Source organism: Chiloscyllium plagiosum, unplaced genomic scaffold (genome assembly GCF_037043375.1).
Source record: "Chiloscyllium plagiosum isolate Xiang-an unplaced genomic scaffold, Cpla_swu_hap1 HiC_scaffold_45, whole genome shotgun sequence".
NCBI classification, from domain to species: Eukaryota; Metazoa; Chordata; class Chondrichthyes; order Orectolobiformes; family Hemiscylliidae; genus Chiloscyllium; species Chiloscyllium plagiosum.
In genome coordinates, this window is record NW_028270183.1 from 9636187 (window position 1) to 9653285 (window position 17099).

The 17099-nt window shown below is 43.6% G+C and overlaps 1 protein-coding gene across 8 annotated transcripts in view; it reads right to left on the reverse strand.

Annotated features, from left to right (window-relative positions):
- mast1a (microtubule associated serine/threonine kinase 1a) overlaps nucleotides 1-17099 on the reverse strand; it is a 162523-nt gene that overhangs the window by 95146 nt on the left and 50278 nt on the right. The gene's annotated exons all lie outside the window — the stretch shown is intronic.

The window sequence follows — 17099 nt, forward strand, 5'->3', positions numbered from 1 at the left end:
TGGGTTTTTCCACCAATCAACAATAGACTCATGGTCATCATTAGACCTTCAATTCTAGATCCTTGTTGAATTCAAAATCCACCATGGCATGATTTGAACCCAGGTCCCCAGAGCATTACCTGGGTCCCTGGATTAACAGCTCAGCAATAACACCAGTGGGGCACCATAAACCATACTATTGTACAAGTTCTCACAGTGCTATTTTAGTGGTGAGGATTCTGCTCTTCAAAATAGTCCATGAGATCTTCTCCATCCATCTGATTTAGTGAAGGGAATTTCTCCCTCAGTAGTGCACTGGAGTTTGTACAATTTGTACAAGTCCATGATTTAAGGACAAGATTTGGAACTTATCAAGCCACAGCTGACTGGGGGAAAAAATGGACAGAGTGAACAGTAGTACATCTTAAAATTACCTGGTCAACAAACAATCGTTCTGCCAACAACAATATTGACATATATTTTATGGTTAATATAGAAGTTTTCAATTAACAAATTACACTTAAAAGCAAAGTTATGGCACTAAATATTCTGGAGATTGAGGACAGCCCTGGAAAGCGAAGACCCTCTCTGCTGAAGATAGTAAATGATACATCAGTGGTACTCCACTATCAGCTCATGGTCCGCAGATGTTTGGTGAACAGCCAGCTAAGCTTGTGAGGTTTTCAAAACCAATTTCCTTAACAAATCAACAGAAGCAAATATATTTCAAAAAGGTCACGTGAAACATAAAGCACCTTAGCAACATGCCATAGCAACAGTGTTCCTCAGATCACTTTGCTGTGTCACTTTGTGTTATGTCATTGTAATTTCCATTTTCTTCATACTGAGTGCCAACATCTGAGCTTAGCTACATGGCACTCTGTAATTGTTAGTGGATGAGCATGTCACTTTAGTTGATTTGGGTCATGTGAGGTGGTGTATTTAACGTTTGATCAAATGTTCTGAACAGGTAACATGACAGTGACCTGCCAAGAATGTCTCACGGTTGAACAGTGATCTCCAGCATTTGCAGTGGGCAATCCTGGGAGAAAGGTAGTGGTCATTAAAAAGGTGGTATGCTTTAAATAAAAAATAAACTGTTTGAAGTCCTTCTCTTATCAACTGTGTAAGAACACCTGGAGATGTGAGAGGGGGTGCAAGGAGACTGTTTCACTGACATGGAGGAATTGGTCATGAAAAGCTGGGTTGCTTCTCGAGGGGTTCAGGTAGATGCTTTAGTCAAGCAATGGGGATAGTGGTACAGCTGTAGAAGTCACCTGCTAAAATCTCCAGGATATCATCCAACCAGAACTTATTTGTTAATGAGATGTGGGCACCGCTGGCAAGGCCAGCATTTGTTCCAAGTTGCCATGGAAACAAGAGGCAAGCTCAGCTATTTCAGGATCCAGTAAAGACCAAACCAACATTGCTGCAGGAGTTACAGTCACATGTAGGTCAGATCAGGACACTAGCAAAGTAAATGCATTTTTAGGACAATCCTAGAGTTTCCCCATCATTATTAACAAGATTTAACTCTTGTTTTTTTTTAATTCATTCATAGGATGAGGACATCACTGGCCAGGCCAGCATTTATTGCCCATCCCTAATTGTCCAGAGGGCAGTTAAGAGTCAACTACGTTGCTGTAGGTCTGGAGTCACATGTAGGCCAGACCAGGTAAAGATAGCAGTTTCCTTCCCTGAAGGACATTAGTGAACCAGGTGGGTTTTTCCAACAATCGACAATGGATTCGTGGTCATCATTAGACCCTAATTCCAGATATTTGTTGAATTCAAATTCCACCATCTGCCATGGTGGAAGTTAATCCGGGTCCCCGGGACATTACCTGGGTCTCTGGATTAACAGTCCAGTGATAATACCACTAGGCCATCGCCTCCCCCACTTGTTAATTGAAATTCAAATCCCTTGCTGCAGGATAGGTAATTGAGCGCAGACCTCTAGATCAGCAGCCCAATAACATTACCAATATCATTACACGGGCAACTCTAGACCGATGTTGTCAGGGTTAAAGGCCTGGGTCCTACGTCGCCCTTTTGGGAAGCTAGAGTAGCCCCTAAGTTACAGAACATGTTGGTTGTATTCCGAACCTGGGACTCCCAAACCAATTACACAACTTGGAACTCAGTTGTAGCAGGACATTCACGAGAGGACGGTGAAACAGGTTTGAGATGTCCTCATGGCATTCGTGAAGAATTCTGACATTCCTGTTGACTTATGGGAGACCGTGACTTGTGACTGACCAAAATGGGGAAGGCTCATTTGGGAAGGCTCTGCAGGCACCAAGAGGCTTGGTCACAAATGTCCAGAGATGAAATCAAGAAGAACCACACACATCTACAAACAACCCATCTCCCTAACCTTGCAAGAACCGCCTGTCTCAAATCTGACATTTCACTGGAACACAATCCTCCACCACCACCTTCTGTCTCCTGCTGTAAAGCCAATTTTGTATGTGATTATCCCTTGTGATCTTTAATAATTAGTCTACCATGCGGAACCTTATCGAAGGCTTTACTAAAGTTCAAGTAAACCAGGTCTACCACTCTGCCCTCAAGAATCTATCCCAAGTCATTCCTTGCCTCTCCAAGCACATGTAAACCCTATTTTTTTAGAATCATTTCCAAAATCTTCCAATGGCCTGTGCAGTGGACAAAGGGAACATCAGCTAACCTCACATTTTGGCACATCTACTGTTTATCCCAGGACAAGTGGAGTAGATAGACAGTGCCTTCCTCTGGCAAGGCTATGAAGTACTCACTTTGTCGACATTCCTCTTTCAACCCTGCACATTTCAATTCTGGTCTACATTATGGCTCGAGGTTCAGCTGTTTCCCTGGGGAAGACAACATCTTTAGTTGGGAAACCAGGTGAGCAATAATCCAGTAGGAATCTCACAATGCAGCTTAGTGGGGTGTGAAAGGATCAACACCCAGTTCTGGGCTGTTCTGCAACACCTTGATTTGGGTTGTCAGATTTGATTGGGTGCACCCCTGGAGGTTTTGTCATCTTGAACTGAATTGAATTTATTGTCACGTGTACTGAGGCACAGTGAAAAGCTTTGTCTTGTGAGCAATACAGGCAGGTCACAGAGTTAAATAGCATAGATAAGTAAATAATAGGTAAACAGCAGCAAAACCAAAAACACAGGCACAGGCGAATGTTAAGAGTTTGTGATGGCCACATTCCCCAAATTCCCACCATTGGTTGATCAAGTTGACAGACAGCCTTTCAAAGCCAATTAGGAAGAACACTGGCTTACTGTTATACAATTGGTTGAATCTTCACAGTCTACCAAGCAGCTATTTCCTTCAGAATTAACCGATACTTTTACAACTTATTTATGTCAGGTGTTCAAAGAAAAATGTTTTGATAGTGTCTATGATCTTTGTCCAGGTTGGTGGCTGCAGTGATTTCCTGGAGATTAATCTTCAACTCCTGCAGCACCAGAACATATCCTGGACCTAAACTAATCAGCAGATATAAGTCAGAACTTAATGTTCATATCATTAGTGATTAAATATGTTCATTGTTATTCCAATACCTTCCACTCCATTGGGCCATTAACCCATTGAGATGGAACTAAATGAATTATTGTTTGATTGACAATGATAGGCAGACAGAATAACCCCATTGGGACATGTTAAGTATTTGTCTGATTGTATCAGGATTGGGAATAACTGGGCTATTCAAACATTGGGAGAAGACTGAGTTTTCAACTGAAGCAAAATTGCAAGTGAAGGGATTGTAATAGCTCAAAAACAGGCACTCAAGCATCAGAATTGTATTCCACCGCAATCTGTAATCTCAAGATCAGTACATCCCACACTCTACCACCATTATCAAGGGAAGAGGCCAACTCAGGTTCAATGAGGAGTATATGTGATGATGCTGCTCCTTTAACAAGGTGATGCTGTCCTTGGCTTTTTTTTTCAGAGAGGTCGTAAAAACAGTGATTCCGAAAGGTGTAGGTTTGAAGGGTTTTAGAGCCAAATTGATTATAACTAACAGATAGTGTGTCAGGCAAAAGGCTTTCAAGTTTAAAAAAAAACACGTACATGGAAGGGGAGTGGCCACTTCTCCCAGCTCAGCTTTTCTTTAGTTTGGTTTGGTTTGGTTTGTCGCAAGCTGAGTTTGAAGCTATGAGACCCAAAGAAACTGATCCATGCTGATCCTCCCTCTCTCTGACATCTCTCCTCAAAGAACCTGTGTTTGATTTTTTTCCTTTTTGTGCCAAGCGATGTGTATGGGGATTGTTGCAAGTATTTGGAACAGCATCATTAAGTTGGGATAAATCTGTTGGGTTTTTGGATGGTTTAAGTCATTTGGTATTCTGTTCTCTTTAGTTTGTGTTTCATTCGGTAATCTTGTAAACAAATTCTGTTTTGTTTAAAACTAAGTGGTTGGGCCAGCTACATCGCCCACGCTACACCTGCTTGAAACAAGCAGCAAAGTTAGGGTCCGGGTTACTTTCTTGAACTGTTTTGAGGGAGTCTGGCCTGGTCCATAACATGTAGAAAAGCATGTCAGGAACAACACCAGGGGCATCTAAGGACAAAATGCCAACTCAGCAGGTCTACATGATAAAGATTGGAAGCAGCATGCTATAGGTGGAGGCAAGAGATCAATAGTCAAAGGACCAGATGATAAATCTCCAGTCCTGCCACATCCAGTTGTAAATGGTAGTGAACAATTCTACAAGTGAGCAGGGAAAGAGGCTCCAAAAATATTACCATCTCCAATAACTGGAGGGACCAGCAAGTGAATGCAAAAGACAACGCTGAAGCCTTTGCCACTATTTTCAGTGACTTATCTCAGCTCTTCCTGAGGACACATAATCACAGATGCCACCCTTCAGCAATTTGTGGCACTCAATATAGTATCAAAAAAATGGCTGAGAGCACTGAGTACAGCACAGGCAATGGGCATCATGCTGCCAGAATGACTGAAGACGTTCAGCCCAAGGACTAGCCACACCCCCAGCAGCATTCCCTTTAATCTTCTTTCTGGCTGCAGCAGCCTTTGAGGCTCATGCACCCCAGTGATGTCTGCAATTTGGAAGTCACACCACAGCTAGCATGCTGACACCGATTGCCGTGCATGGAACCCTGGAGAGGCTGTGCACACAGTTTAGAGAGAATGTTGGTTCCCAGCCAAGCTGCTCCAGTCTAAATGTAACATTGGCGTCAGGCTGAGAAAATGGAAAATGCTCCAGTTTTGTCCTATCCACGAAGAGTATAGAATCCATACAGTGTGGAAACAGGCCCTTCAGCCCAAGTCCACACCCACCCTCCAAAGAGGATCCCACACAAACCTATTCCTCTACATTTACCCCTGACTAATACAAATAACCTACACATCCCTGAACACTATGGGCAATTTAGCATAGCCAATTCACCTGACCTGCACATCTTTGGATTGTGGGAGGAAACCCACACAGATATAAGGAGAATGTACAAACTCCACACAGACAGTTACCCACGGCTGGAATTTAACTGAGGTCCCTAGTACTGTGAGGCAGCAGTGCTAACCACTGAGCCACTAAACACCATATGTGTTCCTGTCAATGATGTCTCTGAGTGGGCACAAGCTATTCTGAAAGGGAAGAGTGAGCAACCAGAGGTCATGATCCATAGTGATACAAACAAAATAGGCAGGAGGACAGATGAGATCCTGCAAAGAGAACTTAGAGGGTTAGTAGAAAGTTGTAAAGCAGGTCTTCTAGGGTTGTAACCTCAAGATTGCTCCCTGAATCATAGAGTCATAGAAATATAGAGATGGGCAGCACGGAAGCAGACCCTTCAGTCCAACCCATCCATGCTGACCAGATATTCTAACCTAATCTAGTCCCATTTGTCAGCACTTAGCCCATATCCCTCTAAACCCTTCCTCATCACATACCCATCCAGATGCCTTCTAAATATTGTAATTGTACTAACATCCACCACTTCCTCTGACAGCTCATTCTATACACGTACCACCCTCTGCATGAAAAAGTTGCCCCTTAGGTCCCTTTTTCTATCTTTCCCCTCTCACCCTAAACCTATGCCCTCTACTTCTGGACTCGCCCACCCCAGGGAAAATACTTTGTCTATTTATCCTATCCATGCTCCTCATGGTTTTATAAACCTCTATGAAGTTACCCCTCAGCCTCCAATGCTCCAGGAAAAACAGCCCCAGCCTATTCAGCCTCTCCCTATAGCTCAAATCCTCCAACCCTGGCAACATCCTTGTAAATGGTTTCTGAACCCTTTTAAGTTTCATAGCATCTTTCTTGCAGCAGGAAGACCAGAATTGAACTCAGTATTCCAAAAGAGGCCTAACTGATGTCCTCCACAGCTGCAACATAACCTCCCAACTCCTATACTCAAAGCATTGACCAGTAAAGGAAAGCATATCAATGGCATACCAGTGTCTACCTGTGATTCCACTTTCAAGGACCTGCGCTTCAAGGTCTCTGTTCAACAACACTCCACAGGACCTTATATTAAATGTATAAGTCCTGCCCTGATTTGCCTTTCCAAGATGCAGCACCTCACATTTATCTAAACTAAATGCCATCTGCCACTCCTTGGCCCATCGGCCCATCTGGTCAAGATTCCATTGTACTCTGAGGTAACCTTTGCTGTCCACTACAATGCCAATTTTGGTGTCATTTGCAAACTTACTAACCATAACTCCTATGTTCACATCCAAATCATTTATATAAATGATAAAAATCAGTGGACCCAGCACCGATCCTTGTGGCACTACACTGGTCACAGGTCTCCAGTTTGAAAAACAACCCACCACCACCACCTTCTGTATTCTACCTTTGAGCCAGTTCTGTATCCAAATGGCTAGTATTCCTTGAAATCTAACCTTGCTAATCAGTCTCCCATGGGGGACCTTGTCAAACCTTACTGAAGTCCACATAGAACACATCAACCCCCATTGCCCTCATCAATCCTCTTTGTTACTTTTTCAAAAAACTCAGTCAAGTTCGTGAGACATGATTAACCAACCCCCAGTCCTCTGGCACCTCACCTATGACTATCAATGATACAAATACCTTAGAAAGGGGCCTAGCAATCACTTCCCTAGCTTCCCACAGAGTTCAAGGGGACACCTGATCAGGTCGTGGAGATTTATTCACCTGTATGCATTTCAAGACATCCAGCCATAGAGATATACAGCACCCTTTGTTCCAGCTCATCCATGCCGACCAGAAATCCTAACCTAATCTCGCCCATTCGCCAGCACTGAGCCCATATCCCTCTAAACTCTTCCTATTCATATACCAATCCAGATGCCTTTTAAGTAATTGTACCTGCCTCCACCACATCCTCTGGCAGCTCATTCCATACACGTAACATCCTCTGCGTGAAAACGTTGCCCCTGAATTCCTTTTAAATCTTTCCTCTCTCACCCTATATCAATGCCCTCTTGTTCTGGAAACCCCACCTCAGGGAAAAGACCTTGTCTGGTTCTGCTATCCATGTCCCTCATGATTGTATAAACCTCTGTAAGGTCGCTCCTCAGCCTCCAATGCTCCAGGGAAAACAGCCCCAGCCTATTCAACAGCTCCCTATAGCTCAAACACTCCAACCCTGGCAACAGCCTTGGAAATCTTTTCTGAACATTTCAAGTCTCGCAACATCCTTTTGATAGGAGGGAGACCAGAATTGCACACAATATTCCAAAAGTGGTCTAATCAATGCCCTGTACAGCCGCAACATGCCATCCCAACTCCTACAGCAATAAAGGAAAGCACACCCAATGCCTTCTCACTATGCTATCTACCTGTGATTCCACTTTCAAGGAACTATGAACCTTCACTCCAAGGTCTCTTTGTTCAGCAACACTCCCCAGGACCTTACCATTAAGTATATAAGTCCTGCTCTGATTTGCCTTTCCAAAATGTAGCACCTCACATTTATCTAAATTAAACTCTACCTGCTATTCCTCAGCCCAGTGCCCCCTCTGATCAAGATTTTGTTGTAATCTGAGGTAACATTCTTGGCTGTTCATTACACCTCAAATTTTGGTGTCATCTGTAAGCTTACTAATTATACCTCCTATGTTCACATCCAAATCATTCGTATAAATGACGAAAACCAATGGACCCAGTACCGATCCTTGTGGCACTCCACTGGTCACAGGCCTCGGGTCTGAAAGGCATCCCTCACCACTACCCTCTGTCTTTTACCTTTGAGCCAGTTCTGTATCCAGACGGCTAGTTCTCCCTGTACTCCATGAGTTCCAACTTTGCTAATCAGTCTACCATGAGAACCTTGTTGATGGCCTTACTGAAGTCGATTTGATCACATGCTAGACATGCCAGAAACAGAAGTTAATACAGTTGAAAGCATGTCTAAAGAGTTAGTATTAAAGGGAGAGCTTCCAATATCTGGACCACTGGGATTTCTTCCAGGGCAGGAGGGATTTGTACAAGAAGGACAGATTGCATCTAAACTGGAGAAGCGACAGTATCCTACAGGGAGGTTTGCTGGTGCCAGGAGTTGAAAACCAGAGCAGTAGGTCAGCATGTGGAGTGATTGAGGAGAAGGGAGAGGTTAGGTCAAGTAAATCTAATAGGAAGAACAGGCAGGGCCAATTAAATGAACATGGCAGGACTGGTGCTCTGAAGTGTATTTATTTTAACGCAAGGAGTATAACCGTTAAGACAGATTAGTGCATGGATCTATAATGTTGTAGCCATTACAGAAACTTGGGTGAAAGAAGGGCAGCATTGGCAGCTCAATGTTCCAGTGTGTGTGTGGGTGTGTGTGTGTGTGGGTGTGTGTTTGTGTGTGTCTGTCTGTCTGTGGGGGGAGGGGGCTTGCATTACTGATTAAGGGGAATGCCACAGCTGCACTCAGAGAGGACACCTTGAAGGGCTCAACAATTGAGGTAATATGGGTAAAACTCAAGAACAAGAAAGGCGCAATCACTATGGTGGGGTTATAGTACAAGCCACCTAATAGTCAGCGGCAGATAGAGGATTAGAAATGTAGGCAGATCATGAAAAGATGCAAAAACAACAGGGTTATTGTAGTGGGTGATTTTAACTTCCCAATATTGACTGGGACTCACTTAGTGCTAGGGGTTTAGATGGGGCAGAATTTGTTAGGTGAATCCAGAAGGGTTTCTTGAAACAATATGTAACTAGTCCAACTACAGAAGGGGCCGTACTAGAATAAGCCTGGCCTGTTGAACAAAGTTTCAGTGGGGGAGCATTTTGGGAACAGTGATCATAATTCCATACATTTTTAGATAGTTAAGGATAATTATCCTTAGGTGAAGTGCTAAGGTTAATTACGACTATATTGGGCAAGAACTGGAGAAATTAGTTTGGGGGCAGCTGTTTGAGGTGCTGCTAGGGGAGGTGATAGAAGCAGATACAGATAGTAACAGTTGAGGCATTGAGGCAGGCAGACGAATAAGCTGGGAATAGAGAGATACAGACCATGTGCAGGCAAATGGGATTAGTTTAGAATGGTATAATGGTCAGCGCAGACTTAATGGGCCAAAAGGCCTGTTCCTGCACTTTACTGTTCAATGCTCTGTGTGCAGCAACATCTGGACAGCATTCAAGCTCAGTTTGATATGTGACAAGTAACATTTATAGATGTACCAGGCAATGACCACCTCCAACATGAGAGAAAGTCACCACCCTACTCCTTGACATTTAAAAGTGTTACATTTGCTGAATTCCCCCACCAACACCATGGAGGTCAGATGGACCAGAAACTGAAATAGACCAGCCATGTACTTAATGTGGGTACAGAAGGAGGTCAGAAACTGGGAATTTAGAGGTGAATAACCAGTCTGCTGACTCCCTAGAGCCTGTGTCCACACACCAGTGTGATAGAATTTTCTCCATTGGCCTGGATCAATACTACTCCAACTGCATTCAAGCCTGCTGGATTGGTATTTTATCCACCACTTTCGACATTTACTCCATCACAACTGTTGCACAGGTACAACGGCGTGCATCATCTACCACATATACTGTAAACTTTCAGCAAGGTTTCTCCAGCAGCATCTGCCAAACACACAACCTCTACCAAATAAAAAGGACAAGGGTAGCAGATAGGGGGGAGTGTCACCATCTGCAAGTTCCTTTGCACATCATTTACCATCCTGACTTAGAAATATATCACTGTTTCTTCATTGTTGCTGGGTAAAAAGTCTGGAACTCTCTCTCCAGCAGCACTGTGTGTTCATCTACGCCAGATGGACAGCTTTGGTTCATGAAATTGGTTCATCACCACTTCTGAAAGACTATAGGAATTGGCAAAGAATCCTTGACAGTAACAGCCACATCCCTTGAAAGAGTTAAAAAAATACACTGTCTTCTTGCATTGGGTGATTCTTGTTTATTCCTTAGTGGGATGAGGATGTCACCGGCCAGGCCAGCATTTATTGCCCATCCCTAATTGCCCAGAGGGCAGTTAAGAGGCAATCACATTGCTGTGGGTCTGGAGTCATATTTGGCCAGATCAGGTAAGAACAGCAGAATTATCTCCCTCAAGGAAGTTAGTGAACCCGACGGGGAATCATGGTCATCATTAGGCTAATTTTTCTTCAGCTCAATTTATATTCAGTTCAAATCCATCAACTGCTATGGTGGGATTTGAACTCATGCCACCAGATATGGGTTTCTTAATCACTAGTCCAGTGACATTACCATGATGTCACTGAGTTCATTTATCCCTGCCATCCACAATAACCTTGGAAGGACACTAGGTTGAAAGCTCCAGTGATTTAGCAAGCCCTTTGCTCAGTTAGTCCTTCATTATAATCCTGTCAGAATCTGATATGGTTGAGGAATTGTTAGAAAATACAGCACCAGTAGGTGTTTTATGAAAATATTCATCCTTAAGATGGCATTCCTTGACCATTCCTGTATTGTGCTCGAGAATGGAGGACCCATTCCTGATCCATGCAATCCTAATGGTGAAGGTACCACTTCAGAGAATACTTAACTGCCAACCATCTTCGTACAGGACTTGAGTACCAATGTGCCAGACCAGGTAAGGACAGTAGTTTATTTCCCTGAAGCACTTTAAGGAGCACATTGGGTTTCTGTGACAACCTGACAAAACCATCACGCACAGGAGGCCCAAAGTTGGGTTATACAACTTACCGGTCTCGTTTTGGCCCATGATCAGGAAAGTTCAGCCAGGTTACAGGGCAGTGGGGTGGGGTGGAGTCACAGCTGACCCGAAAATGGCAGACAGGTCCTGATGACATCATCCACACCCAATCTGCACATTTAAAGATGGATCTATGGCTTTCCCACATCATCTAAACTGAAGGAGCAGCTTGAGACCAGGATGTGACAGGAAGTCAGTTCCCCATTCAGTCCAAGCACATTAGGGCTCAGAATTGTTGAAGTCCCATCTAAGGGACAGTATTGGGTAGAGGAACGACAACTTTACTCTCAACCTATACATAAATCGCTGGAGAAACTCAGCAGGTCTGGCAGCATCTGTGGGGAGAGAAACAATTACTGTTTCAAGTCCGGGGGCACTTCATCAAATTCCGATGGCTCTGATAGTCTGGTTCTGTTTAGGAGTCGTAATGTTAACTCTGCTTTTTCCCCACAGGTGCCACCATCTGGTTGAGTTTCTCCAGCAATTTCTGTTTTTGTTTCAGATCTGTAGAATCCATAGTTTTTTTGTTTTATTTTGCTCTAAACCTGCCTGACTGTGTTATACCCAACCATGGAGTGCTTTGATGGTTCAAGATGGAAAAATGCTTTCCTTAAAGTCCCTGGGGTCGGGAGTCCAGAACTAGAGGGCATAGGTTTAGGGTGAGAGGGGAAAGATATAAAAGAAACCTAAGGGGCAATTTTTTTCACGCAGAGGGCGGTACGTGTATGGAATGAGCTGCCAGAGGATGTGGTGGAGGCTGGTACAATTGCAACATTTAAGAGGCATTTGGATGGGTATATGAACAGGAAGTGTTTGGAGGGATATGGGCCGGGTGCTGGCAGGAGGAACTAGATTGGGTTGAGATATCTGGTTGGCATAGACGGGTTGGACCGAAGGGTCTGTTTCCATGCTGTACATCTCTATGACTCTATGACTCTTGTCTCTGATCCCAAATAAATACTAACACTGAGCCACATCACAGTTATTACAGAGTGGATAGTGTGGGGCTTCTGTTGGACCTCAAATGGGAAGCAGATAGATATTTCACAAAATTTCAAGACTCCAAAATCTAATTCATTTTACAAAAATATCTCAACCTAAGGAAAGCCATATTCTCTCCAATCGCCATGAGGTGGTACTCATGGTAGCTGCGCATGCAACTAGATCGGAACCTGTATCAGTAAGCATCAATAAAGCAGCACTAAAGTCAGAATGGGGCTCTGACAGAAATTGGATGTTCTGTGTACTCATAGAGTCATAGAGTCACAGACCCGTACAGCATGGAAACAGACCCTTCAGTCCAACTCGCCCATGCCAAAAAGATATCCTAAATTATTCTCGTCCCGTTTGCAAGCATTTGGAGCATGTCCTTCCTATTCATATGCCCATCTAGATGCCTTTTAAATGTAGTAATTGTACTAGCTTCCACCACTTCCTCTAGCAGCTTATTCCATACATGCATTACCCCCTGCGTGAAAAAGTTACCCCTTAGGTCCCTTTTAAATCTTCCTCCTGTCACCTTAACTCTATGCCCTCTAGTTTTGAACTCCCCTACCTTGGAGAAAAGGCCTTGACTATTCACTCTACCCATGCCCCTCATGATTTTATAAACTTCGATAAGGTCACCCCTCAGCTTCTAACACTCTAGGGAAAATTGCCTCAGCCTATTCAGCCTCTCCCTTTAGCTCAAATCCTCCAACCCTGGCAATATCCTTGTAAATGGTTTCTAAACCCTTTTAAGTTACACAACATCCTTCCTGTAGCAGGGAAACCAGAATTGCAGACAATATTCCAAAAGTAGCCTAACAATTGTCCCGTACCGCTGCAACATGACCTCCCAACTCCTATACTCATAGCATTGACCAGTAAAGGAAAGCATACCAAAGGATTCTTCACTATTGTGTCTTCCTGCGACTCTACTTTCAAGAAACTGTGAACCAAGATCTTGTCGTTCAGCAACACTCCGCAGGACCTGACCATTGAGTGTATAAGTCCTGCCCTGACTTGTTTTTCCAAAATACACTACCTCACATTTATCTAAATTAAACTCCAGCTGCCACTCCTTGGCCCATCGGCCCATCTGATCAATATTCCGCTGTACTCTGAGGTAACGTTTGCTGTCCACCACACCTCCAATTTTGGTGTCATTTGCAAACTTACTAACCATAACTCCTATGTTCACATCCAAATCATTTTATGTAAATAATAAAAAACAGTGGACCCAGCATCAATCTTTGTAGCACATCACTGGTCACAGGCCTTGTATCTGTACTTGCTGGAGTTTAGAAGGGTAAGGGAGATTCTGACTGAAACTGACAGAATACTGGGAGGCCTTGATAGATTAGACATGGAGAAGAAGTTCCCACCAGTCGGACAGACTAGGACTCAACAACACAGCCTCAGAGTGAAGGGATGACCCTTTAGAACTGAGATGAGGAGGAATTTCTTCAGCCAGAAGGTGGTGACTCTGTGGAACTCACTACCACAGAAGGCTCTGGAGGCCAAATCATCGAGTGTCTTTAAGACAGATATACAGTAGATAGGTTTTTGATTAGTAAGGGGATCAAGGGTTACAGGAGAATGGGGTTGAGAAACATATCGGCCGTTATCAAATGGTGGAGTAGACTTGATGGACTCGATGCATATCCTAATTCTGCTCCTACATCTTATGGTTTTATGGTCCAATATGTAGCAGTGTTGCCAGACAATGGGGATGAGGTTGGGGAGATGCAGCCCTGTGCCCAATGTAGCCACCCTGCCACCAACATTTCCACTCCCCCCCCCCCCCCCCCCCCACACACACACACACACACACACATAAAACCCAGCCTAAATTGTAACATTCTGAGGTACAGTAAAAAAAAGATTAAACATGCTCTATTGTTTAATCCCAAAATGGAGGAAGAATAATAACATCAAATGGGTAATCAAAATAACAAGAGCTGGAGATTGACAAATTGTTTGGACAACGAGAGGATCAAGGAATGTGGGGTTAGGACACAACAGGGCAGCTGAGGCAGAACATCAGCAATGGCGAAGTACCTTTAAGGGGCTGAATGGCCTCCTCCTGCTCTGATTTCATACTTACTTAAAGAAGATCTCCATGTGCTTGCGCCTGGACTCAGTGATTTGTGATTGACATCTGTTCTTGGTCACTCATCTTCCATGTGTTTACATCCTATACGTGACATAATTTAGATTTCCAATTCCCTGTCCAGGCTATGGGTCCATTGATTAAGCAAAGGATTCTACCTTCTTAGAAAAATCTCAGACACATTTTGTCTGAATTACATATTTTTTAAAAATTTTCGTCGCCTTTATCCCCACAGTCCTTGGAAAACTGAAGGCAATGCACTAAAAATGAAAGGTTCTGTATTGAACAGAAATGTAGAGAAGTGAAATCCCACATCACATGCCTCAGATGCAAAGGTAATTAGGAATGTGCACTATGAAGGTCATTCAATGATCAATCCCACACACAATATATTTTAGAACTCATTTGTCACCTGAACTCTTCAAAATATTTTATCCTGCTATGACTTAACAGTCAGAAACCTACATTCTGAAAAACTGAATGACAAATCAAAAAGATCTGATTACAAGAGTGTGTGCTTGCACACGCGTGTGCCAGTATGTTTGTGCATGTTGATAACTAGATTCGTGGCTGTGTCTTCATTTATTTGCTTATCTGTCTTCTGTGTGGCTTGGAAGGGAATTTGCATGTGATGTGTTCCCAAGCATTTGTTTTCCCTTGCCTTCTAGATGGTAGGGATCAAGGATTTGGAAGGTGCTGTTGAAGGGTCCTTGGTCAGTTACTGCAGTGCAACTAATAGATGGTACACACTGCTGCTGCTACTGTAGGCCAGTTAATGGGGTGCCAATCAAAAAGGCTGCTTTTTCCTGGATGGTGTTGAGCCTGAGTGTTGTTGGAGTTGCACCCATGTATCACACCTCATATTGCATCAGACTCTTGACTTTGCCTTGTAGATGGTGGATGTTGGTACGTATGGGAAATACGCGATAGAAATATCAGATGCAGAGTTAGTGGGTCGCCTTTGGGGAAGGCCAACAGAATTCACAGCCAAATAGGCACCTAAATGGGCAGCAGTGGGACCTCGCCCAAGATTAGCATACTGGTGTAGAAATCCCGTTTCCCACTCCCAAGTGCTGCTGCCCAATCAGAGGCCAGGGAGAAATCTAGAATGGTCAAGGAACCCAGGCCTTAGGTGAGTGAGGATCGGAGGGGTTGCAGGATGGAAGTCATGACAGAAGAGTGAAGGGGAAGGGTCAGCAGCAAGGGCGGGTGGTGTCTCTCACCCTGCCTTCCCCTGCCCTGTGCTGTTGCAAAAAGATGTAGGAGTCTGAAATGGTTAATGCTGAGGAGTGCTTTAAGCACTGCTTTGTAGGATGATGTCATTCAGTGGGAGAACGTAATAAGACCTCATAGAAGTAAAACCTAACATTGAGATCTCCTTATAGCCTCAGTAACAATATCTATCAGAGCATTGAGACATACATTACATTGTTTTCATGAAATAAAGTATAAGGTTGGGGTTGTTTTTGTTAGAGCAGAGAAGGCTAAGGAGGAACCTGACTGAGATATACAAGGTTCTGAGGGACATAGACATGGTGTTTGGGGAAAAAACCTTTCCACTTAGTAGAGTGGTCACTAATCAGGGGACAGTTTAAAGGGAAGGAGCAGGAGTTGAAACAAGTTGAGGAAGTTGTGTTTTATCCAGAGGGTTATGGGTATCTGGAACTCACTGCCTAAAGAGTGATTAGAGGCAGAATCCTCAAGACAATGAAAAAGTAGTTAAATCAACACTTGAAATGCCATAGCTAACAAGACTACAGGCCAAGTTACTAGAAAATAAGTTTAGAATAGATAGATGTTGGATGACCGGTGTGGACTTGATGGGCCAAAGGCCCTCTTTGTCCTGTAAAATGTCTATGACTTTTGTTTACTACAAAAGCCTCTTCTTGTCAGAGCAGCAGGAGGTGGCTTTCCTCTATTACACTCGAGCATGCAAGCCCTGTGAATCCCTAAACTTGAAAAGAATAGTGGCAGAAAACCTCCATTGCAAACAGCAGCTCACGCTGTAGAGATCTGACTGCTCATACAACAGCAGCTAGGACTGACTATGTAACAGAGGCCAGGACCTTTGAGCAGGCATTGAGTGTATTTGAACAAGGGACCCTCCCTGGGAGCCCACAAGCAAACACAACTTGGTTTAGCTTTTGGGCCTCCTGTGTGACATCAATCATGCCCGAATTGACTGCCCACTTAAGGACTTCATTTGGCAACAGGTAGAAAGGCTGTCCATCAGCCTTCCTGCCTTATATAGAAATGAAGAAGAGAAGGCACTGTTCCAATCTAGCACCCTCCCACTCAACTCAATACCTCTGTTCCTCCAAACTCAAGGGGAAAGGTATCAAATTCTGCTATGTGTGATCTTTGTATGTTTCTTTGTAACTCTAGGTTTGTGTGTTTATGTGCTGGTATGGGTTATGCGTATTTTTATCTTTATATGTGTATATATGTAAACACATGTCTAAGTCTGAGTGTGTATATGTGTATCAGTATGTCTGTGTGAGTCTGCATGTGTATGCGTATGTGCATGTACATGTATATAAGTGCATGTACATTTGTGTGTGTACATCTGTGCATGCGTGTATGATGTCAGTAAAGTAGCACACAATAACAGGAGGCTCAGCATTCAAAAAGGTATCGAAGTGGAACAATAGAATCCATCTCAGCATTTGCTGAGCTTCTCTTCTGTCCTGATAATAACAGTCACACCCTCCAGAGAGTACAGTTCCCACTGTTTAACTTCACAATGAGAACCACATTCTCACCTCTATTCTTTGCAAGTACGAAAAAAATAAAGCAGACATCTCGCACCTTCTCCTGTCTTACCAAGGTGAACCGCTTAGAACACTGAGTGTTTTATGGCTGCATGCAT